A 9,923-nucleotide genomic window follows, 5' to 3' on the forward strand; every position below is an offset into this window, starting at 1 on the left:
AGAGACCATCATCTTAATACAGATTGCTATTTACATACCTTATTACATATGAACCTTTTGGTAACCACAAACCAAAAACCTATCATAAACACACAAAAAATAAAGAGAAAGGAACTCAAAAATAACACTAAAGAAACCCATCAAATCAAAAGGGAATAGAGCAAGAGAAGAAGACGGGGACAGAGAACTACTAAAACATCCAGAAAAAAGTAACAAAATGGCAATAAGTACACACTTATCAATAGTTACTTTAAACATAAATGGACTAAATTCTCCAAGTAAAAGGCATAGGGTGGCTGAATGGATCAACAAAAAAAGGCCCATATATATGTGGCATACAAGAGACACACATACAAGAGACCTAAAGATCCTCACAAACAGAAAGTGAAGGGATGGAAAAAGACATTCCATGTAAATGGAAATGAAAAGAAAGCTGGGGTAGCAATACTTATATCAGGCAAAATAGACTTTAAAACAAAAACTGAGACAAAAGACAAAGAAGGGCACTACATAATGATAAAGGGAACAATCCAACAAGAGGATATAACACTTGTAAATATCTATGCACCCAACATAGGAATACCTAAATACATATGCAAATATTAACAGACATAAAAAGAGAAATAGACAGTAACACAGTAATAGTAGGGGACTTTAACATTCCACTTACATCAATAGATAGATCATCCAGACAGAAGATCAGTAAGGAAACATTGGCCTTAAGTGACGTATTAGACCAGATGGACTTAATAAATATACACAGAATATTCATCCAGAAACTCCAAAACTACATCTTTTCAAATGTACATGGAATATTCTCCAGGATAGATCACATATTAGGCCACAAAACAAGTCTCAATAAATTTAAGAAGATTGAAATAATATCAAGCATCTTTTCTGACCAGAACAATATGAAATGAGGAATCAACTATGAGAAAAAAACTAAAAAAGTCACAAATATGTGGAGATTAAACAAAATGCTACTGAACAACTAGTGGGTCAATGGAGAAATCAAAGGAGAAATAAAGAAAATACCTGGAGATAAATGAAAATGAAAATATGACATACCAAAATCCATGGGAATTCAGCAAAAGTGGTACTAAGAGGGAAGTTTATAGCAATAAAAGCCTACCTCTGAAAAGAAGAAAAATGTCAAATAAACAATCTAATAATATACCTAAAGGAACTAGAAAAAGGAAGAACAAATGAAGTGCAAAATCAGTAGAATGAAGCAAATAATAAAAATGATGGTGGAAATAAATGAAATAGAGACTAAAAAGACAGTAGAAAAGATCAGTGAAAATAGGTGCTACTTCTTTGATTAGATAAACAAATTGATAAACATTTAGCTAGACTCCTATGAAAAAAGAGAGAAGGCTCAAATAAATAAAATCAGAAACAAAAAAAGAGAAATTACAATGGATACCAGGGAAATACAAAGGATTATAAGATAATACTACAAAAAGCTATATGCCAAGAAGTTGGATAATCTAGAAGAAATGGATAAATTCTTAGAATCATACAACCTTCAAAAACTGAATCAAGAAGAAGTAGAGAATCTGAATAGATTCATCACTAGTAAGGAGATCAAAACAGTAATCAAAAACCTCCCCAAAACAAAAGACCAGGACCAGATGGCTTCCCTGGTGTAGTCTACCAAACATTCAAAGATTTAATACCTATCCTTCTCAAACTCTTCCAAAAAATTGAAGAGGAGGAGACACTTCCTAACTCATTCAACAAGGCAAACATTACCCTGATACCAAACCCAGACAAGGATAACACAAAAAAGAAAATTACAGGCCAATATCACTGATGAACATAGATGCAAAAATCCTGAACACAATATTAGCAAATTGAATACAACAACACATTAAAAGGACCATACACCATGATCAAGTGGGATTTATTCCAGGGATACAGGGATGTTTCAACATCTACAAATCAATCAACATAGTAAACCACGTTAACAAAATGAAAAATAAAAATCGCATGATCATCTCAATAGATGCAGAGAAAACATTGGAAAAGATGCAGCATACATTTATGAAAAAAATCTCTGAATAAAACGGGTATAGAAGGAAAGTACCTCAACATAATAAAGGCCATATATAACAAACCCACAGCTAACATCATACTCAGTGGTGAAAAACTGAAAGCTGTCCCTTTAAGAATGAGGACAAGACAAGGATGCCCACTTTCACCACTCTTGTTTAACATGGTATTAGAAGTCCTAGCCATAGCAATCAGGTAAGAAAAAGAAATAAAAGGGATTCATACTGGAAAGGAAGAAGTGAAACTGTCACTATTTGCAGATGACATGATTTTATATATAGAAAACTCTAAAGAATCCACCAAAAAACTATTAGAAATAAACAAGTACAGTTAGGTTGCAGGGTACAAAATCAACATAGAAAAATCACTTGTGTTTCTGTACACTAACAATGAAATAGCAGAAAGAGAAATCAAGAACACAGTCCTATTTATAATTGCAACAAAAAGAATAAAATATCTAGGAATAAATTTAACTAAAGAGGTAAAAGACCTGTACACTGAAAACTATAAAACATTGTTGAAAGAAATCAAAGAAGGCACAAAGTGGAAAGGGCACTGAACAGTGCTCATGGATTAGAAGAATTAACATAGTTAAAATGTCCATACTTCCTAAAGCAATCTACAGATTCAATGCAATCCTTTCAAAGTCCCAATGACATTTTTCATGGAAATAGAACAAAGAATCCTAAAATTTGTATAGAACAACAAAAGACCCCAAATAGTCAAAGGGATTTTGAGAAAAAAGAAGAAAGCTGGAGGTATCACACTCCCTGATTTCAAAATATACTACAAAGCTATAGTAATTAAAACAGCATGGTACTGGCACAAAAACAGACACACAGATCAATGGAACAGAACTGAGAGCCCAGAAATAAACCCACACATCTATGGACAGCTAATCTTTGACAAAGGAACCAAGAATATACAATGGAGAAAGGAAAGTCTCTCCAATAAACGGTGTTGGGAAAACTGGACAGCCACATGCAAAAGAATGAAAGTAGACACCATTCACAAAAATAAACTCAAAATGGATTAAAGACTTGAATGTAAGACCTGAAACCATAAAACTCCTCGAAGAAAATATAGGCAGTACATACACTCTTTGACACCAGTCTTAGCAGTATCTTTTCAAATACCATGTACACTCAGACAAGGGAAACAAAAGAAAAAAATAAACAAATGTGACTACCTCAGACTTAAAAGCTTCTGCAAGGCAAAGGAAACCATTGACAAAATGAAAAGACAACCCACCAACTAGGAGAAAATATCTGCAAACCATATATCTGACACAGGGTTAATTTCCAAAATATATAAAGAACACATACAACTCAACAACAAAGAAACAAACAACCCAATCAAAAAATGCGCAGAGGATATGAACAGACATTTTTCCAAAGAAGATATACAGATGGCCAACAGGCACATGAAAAGAAGTTCAACATTACTGATTATTAGGGAAATGCAAATCAAAACTACGAGATATCACCTTTCATCTGTCAGAATGGTTATAATTAACAAGACTAGAAATAACAAATATTTGAAAGGATGTGGAGAAAAGAGAACCCTCATACACTGCTGGTAGGAATGCAAACTGGTGCAGCCACTATGGAAAACAGTACAGAGATTTCTCAAAAAATTAAAAATAGAAATACCATATTATCCAGCTATCCCACTAACTGGGTATTTACCCAGAGAACATGAAATCAATAATTCAAAGAGATTTATGCATCTCTATGTTCACTGCAGCATTTTCACAGTAGCCAAGACTTGGAAACAACCTAAGTGTCCATCAATCGATGAATGGGTAAAGAAGATGTGGTATACATACATACATATATATATATATATATACACACACACACACACACAATGGAATACTACTCAGACATAAAAGACGAAATTCTGCCCCTTGTGACAACATGAACGAACCTTGAGGGTATTATGCTAAGCGAAATAAGTCAGACGGAGAAAGTCAACTACTGTATGATTTCACTCATATGTGGAAGTTAAAACAAGAACAACAACAAACAAACACATAGACACAGAGAATAGATTGGTGGTTACCAGAGGGGAAGAGGGAGAGGGAGGGCAAAAGGGGTAAAAGTTCACATAAACATCACGACGAATGGCAATTAGACTTTGGGTAGTGAATATGACGTAGTTTACACAGAAATCAAAACATGATGGACATCTGAAACTTATGTAATATTATAAACCAATATTACCTCAATAAAAAACTAGAAAAAGAAATTAAAAAAAAAAGAACTGACAACTGGAAATGCAGACAGTATATACCGAGGCTCAAGCCTACAGAGGAAACTGTGACTTCCTTCCTTCATTCCAGTGCACTGCTATTTATGGCTGCTACGAACGGAAGCCAAGCTTGGATCAACACATCTCAGCAGGTAAACTGCAAAGTCGTTAGGGGTCTAAGTCTTCTAAAATAATCATATACCATTAACCTTGAAATGTACACATGTTTGCAAGGATGGATGAGGAAGGTGAAAGAGAGGAAGAGGAGGCACAAAAAACTTAAATTATATAAAAACCACAACATTCTTCAACTTCTCAACTGCTTTCTTCCATCTTACTGAGCCTGTGAAAACATCATTGCTGTCAGGCCCTCCAGGCACAATAGGAAGACTGCCCTCATAGTGAATCAGCTATTTTTGAGTTGCTGCTCCACCCCACTGCTCCTTGTGTTTTATGTTATCTTTAAAATGGTTAGAGTAGATCCAGGACCATGTTGAACCACATCTCTACGGGATTCTGCAGTATAATGAGATTACCTTGGGTCTAGAAACTGGTCTACTTTCATTCTTTTGCATGTGGCTATCCAGTTTTCCCAACACCATTTATGGGAGATAAAGCCAAGTAGATCCTCAAATTTACTCAGTTGAATTGAATCTTTATATTCACAGATTTGGTGGTAGTGATGGGATCAGAAGCAAAATTTCTGATGGCATTTGAGGACAACGAGAAACATAGGCGTGGTGCCCAGAACCCCTTTTTGAACTCACTGTCTTTTTTGCTATTTCCAAGGGTTGTTGGTGAGTTCCTCTTGGTTTCAGCTCTGCTCTCTCTTACATTGAGCTCTTGATCTAATTGGCTTCCCACAGTTTCCTAGTTTGAGTGGAAAACCCAAGTCCCTTGATTTTGTCATCAGATTCCGCATTTGGAACTGCTGACTGTTTAGTCTGTGTCGGGGGAAGAGGGAGAATCTCCCCCTGCCCTTTTCCTTAAGGTTCTTATGGCTGGCCAAATAATTAACAAGACAGGTTAGCAGGAGAAAATAATACCAAGTTTAATAACATGTATACGTGGGAAAAAGCAGGGACACTGCGTTTCTCAACACAATAGCAGAAATTCTCGTCTTAAATACCGTGTTTAGCCAACGACAAAGAAGGATGTTGGGGGTGGGGGGAGTCAGTTACAGGAGATTACCACTAAAGCACAGTAAACAAGATTAAGGTTATGCAGATTTAAGGCCTCACCTTCCACATTGATAAGTCTCTAGAAATGAGGCCATCCCCCCTCTTCCCAAAACAGAGAGGGAGATACCTTTACAAATGGAGATTTCCCTTATAAATGTAAATGTTTGTCTGGCAACTCCTTGCAGGGCCATCCAGAGAATGTGGCCAGAGAGACAGAACTTCCGATAAGGTGGGCTTGTTGGTGCCTTTCCTGTTGTAACATTTATCCTACATCATCTTTACAGCCATCATGATAGAAGATCTGTTCCAGGAAGGAGCCACCATGTCAAATTCTTTAGGCAGTTAGTGGGGGAGGTCAAATGTCCCTCAGAGAAAACAATCAAGGTAAAGAGATATATTTTAGGATGGCCAAATCTTGATCTCCCACAGCAGCAAAAACGAGGCTATGAGGAATCATTTCCAAAGTTAAGCTGTCCTCGAACAAAAGGAAGCAGGAACCGTTATTTTGGATGGGGAATGAATATTCAAAAGGGAGAGGCAGGTATTCGCTCATGCAGGCTCAGTTGGAGAACATGCTTCCACATACACTGCAGGTTATGGTAATGAGGCCTAAGCTCCTCCTGGAGAGATCTTAGCATTAAAAATAAGGCAAAGGTCATGGGTGCAGCTCTTGTGGTGAGGCTTGGTCTGGTTCAGGGTGGTTGGTGGTTGCACCTCCTTAACATAACAAAAGGGGAAAAACAACTTGGAAAAGCAGTTAAATGCTTCCAAACCCACCCTTGAGTTTCTCTGGGCACCTAGTGTGTGACAGAACTACAGAACAATTGCTGAGTGTGGCACTAATGCGTTAATTTTTTATCATCTCTCTCAGGCTGAGAGTTTGATCAAAGGGGGAACTTGTTAAGAAAAGAAATAACAAGCCCAAACTGGAGTTATTTGCCCCCACGACAGAAAACCAAGACTTAATTACCATTTCAACCTATCCCAGGAATGTGACGTTTTTAACAGTCAACCTGAAATTTCCTGATCAGCACTAATGAGGTCACCTGCATGATAAAACTCCTGCCGTTCCCTTCCCCCTGAAAGAAGATGTCCTGGCCTGAAACAATTCTTTCTTTTCTTGTGCTAATAACTCGCTTACCACACCCTCCTCTTCCTACGAAAACCTTCTATTTTGTACAGCTCCTCGGAATATCTCTCTCCTTGCTAGACGGGATGCAGCATGATTCATGAACTGTTTAATAAAGTCAATTAGATCTTCAAATTGACTCAGTTGAATTTTATTTTTTCACAGTGCAAGCTGGTTTGCTATTTTAGGACATATTAAGGAAATGTCAGCCCTGGAAATGGGGTCAAGAGTTAATATTTGAGTAACCCTACTACCTGCCAGACACGAATATATGATCAATATGTGGATTATTTCACTGAACACTTACAACAATCTTTTGAGGAAGACTTTTAAGAAACTAGGGATCAGAGATTTTAGATAATTTCCCTTGGCCCCACAGGTAGTAAAATGTACAGTCTGGTTTTACACACAGGTCTATCTGCAAAAGGTGAATTTCCCCTCATAAATCCACACAGGAAACAAATTTAGAGCAGGTGGTCAGCTAGCGCTGATATGATAAGAGCAAAAGATGTCATCATTTCTTAAAGAAATTCTTTAAATTCTTAAAAGAGTTTTCCTTATGAATGCCAAGACTGTCTCTAAAAAATTTTATTTTATTTTGGCTAGACTGGGCTAAAATGTCTAAGCTCTCTGGACCTTTAGGGTTATTCTGCATATGGTACAGCTGGCTATTTGGCAGGAATGAAGCTGAAATAAAAGTGAGGCATTTTATTCTAGGGCAACGTTTCTCAACTTTGACTGCATATTAGACAGACCTGGGAAGCTTTTAAAAAACACAATACCAGATCTGCTGCCATGCCTCCCCCCTTCAAATACAAACAGTTTTGGGGATATCTTCCCAGTGACCCTAATGTGAAGCCTCATGGGAACCACTACTCTACCAGTCTAGCAGTGCCACCCAGAGTGTGGTCGAAGCCCCTGTGTTGGTCCTCTTACCAGTCCATGATGATATAACTACCAACACTGAGAATATTTAGGAACTTTTATAGCAATTTGACAAATTAAGAATGTGTCTGTTGAATATAATAATTAAAAACATGGGCTAGTATAATAGACGGCCCTTCAGGACCAGTTCAACTGACCCCATCTCTTATCAACAGAGTGATTAAGAATTGCCTTTCAGAAAATCTGCAAAATCATGTAGCCAGGGCATGCCCAAAAGAAGAAATCTTGACCTGAAATGACCGCCAACCCAAAGATCCTCCTTGCCACCAAACCCAAGGACTGGGACGTGACTGGAACTTGAAAGTCGGACTCTTATCAGAAGCAAGGGGTTCCTCCTTCAGGAAGATCGGTGTTAAAATTCCTTACCCACCTCATCAAAAAGTTTAGAACCTCATTGTAAATGTTTAGAACCCTGTCATAAATATTTAAAACATTACCATAAATGCTTGAAGCCTGCTAATCAAAACCTGTCCCACCAGCATTTCCATGTGCCAGCCTGTTCTCCCTAATCTCTTAAATTTTGCCCCAAATCCCGAATTGGGGAGACAGATCTGAGGGCACACGCTCCCTGTTCTCCCTGCAGATCCATCTCACAGAATAAAGCTGATTTCTTTTCCCAAAGGCTGATGCCATAATTATTAGCTTGTTTATGCACATTGGGCAACTGAACCCCAATTTTGTGTGGTAACATTAATATTTTGTATATCTTTATTTTTTTATTTTGTTTTTCTAGTAATTGATGTTTATGATATTTTACAAAAGGATCTGTCCTTAATGGAGTAGGGGAGGCAAGCAAGGGGTCTTCACCACAGATGGTTTGAGAAGCGCAGCTCAAAACTGTGTATTGGGATCACCCTGGTTCATCCCAAAGACCACACTTCGTGGAAAACGCTTCCTGTACCTGCTGCCCTTCCAAGACTGCCACTGGATCCTTTGCTATCTTGTGTTTCATTATCGGGATCAAGCATAGCATCTTCAAGTGTTGGCTTTCCTTTGCCAGTTTTATCAGAGGACATAGTTGCAGTACTCTGTCACTGCCTCAATAATGTGCCTGAAAAAATGGAAATGTGTGTGTAAAATGCAAATTGCTTCTAAATGATAAAAGCAAAAGGAAGAGATGAAGCAGTTTCACTCTCCTTTGAGATGAAGCAGTAGGTGCCCGTCTTACAGTAAATATGAAGCTCCGCTGCCAAACACACAGTTCTGGAGGGAAGAGCCCTGGGTGTTGTTGTGGACCTGTGGTCAGGCAGAATTGTGGCCCTGCTTTTCTTTTCTGGTCCTAGGAATGAAGTTATGTGACAGGATGGAGCCACGTGGCAGTCCTCACTGAGGACAAGACCTGGGATTGTGTAACCATGGGAAATTGATGTCTGAGCTATAATCCTGTAGGAGAGGACTACACTGAGAACAAGTCTGTGACTAGTTCTGGATTATTTCAAAACAAAGAACTTCTAATTTTAAAATAAAAGGGTTTAATTATGCCTAAAATATAGTGATTTTATTTTCTTAATTAAAAATCAATGCCTAGTCTAATAAAGGGTTTTAACTTTAATGTTGATTTCACTTCCATATTTGAGACCTAGTCTTGGAAATACAATTTGAACACTCAAATGTAGGAATTTTCTGAAACATTTCAATGCTTTATGGAAAAAGTGAATATTTTATATCAGAATATGCTTAAAAATCAGAGACGTAGCCAGATTTCTGCCAATGTGAAAGGAGAGTAGATGGTTTCCTTCCATCTGCAATTGTCCTCTGCAATTTGCTAGAAACTGCCTTGGTCAAATCATGCTCTATATCTTGCTCTTTATAACTGAATGTATCTTCAATTAATAGTAGCTAATGTTTACTAGCTCATTAAATCATTATCTCATTTGATGGTCACAGAACCCCTACGAAGCACATGATATTATGAAGCCCATTTTAGAGATGAGGGGCTAAGACACAATTTAAATAAACCTCAAAGGTAGTCTCAAAGGGAAAATGATATGCTACTTGAGTGACAAGAAAACTATGGGTGGGTTGTGGAAGTGTTTATAAAATAGCTGAACAAAGGGGAGGAAGAAGAAGAGGAGAAAAAAAGGGGGAAAGGAAATGAGCTGGAAGCAGACGAGTGGTCTGAGCCCTAAAACCAAGGTCTATGCTGAGCCATTAGACACAGCATAATGTACCCTATATGATAGTGCCTGTGGCCCTAAATGCTAAATCCAAGGAGCAGAGAGTAACGTGAAGCCCTTATTGTCTTGCTCACCCACACACAGAATCAGCCTCCAGAAGGAAAAAAGTACTCTTGAATACACACTTCCGGGCACAGCCAGGCTAGCAGGGATTTAAGCAACTCTTGGGTAAACACACCCACG

This window comes from Ceratotherium simum, chromosome 8 (genome assembly GCF_057802395.1).
Source record: "Ceratotherium simum simum isolate JZ-2026a chromosome 8, ASM5780239v1, whole genome shotgun sequence".
Taxonomy (NCBI): Eukaryota; Metazoa; Chordata; class Mammalia; order Perissodactyla; family Rhinocerotidae; genus Ceratotherium; species Ceratotherium simum.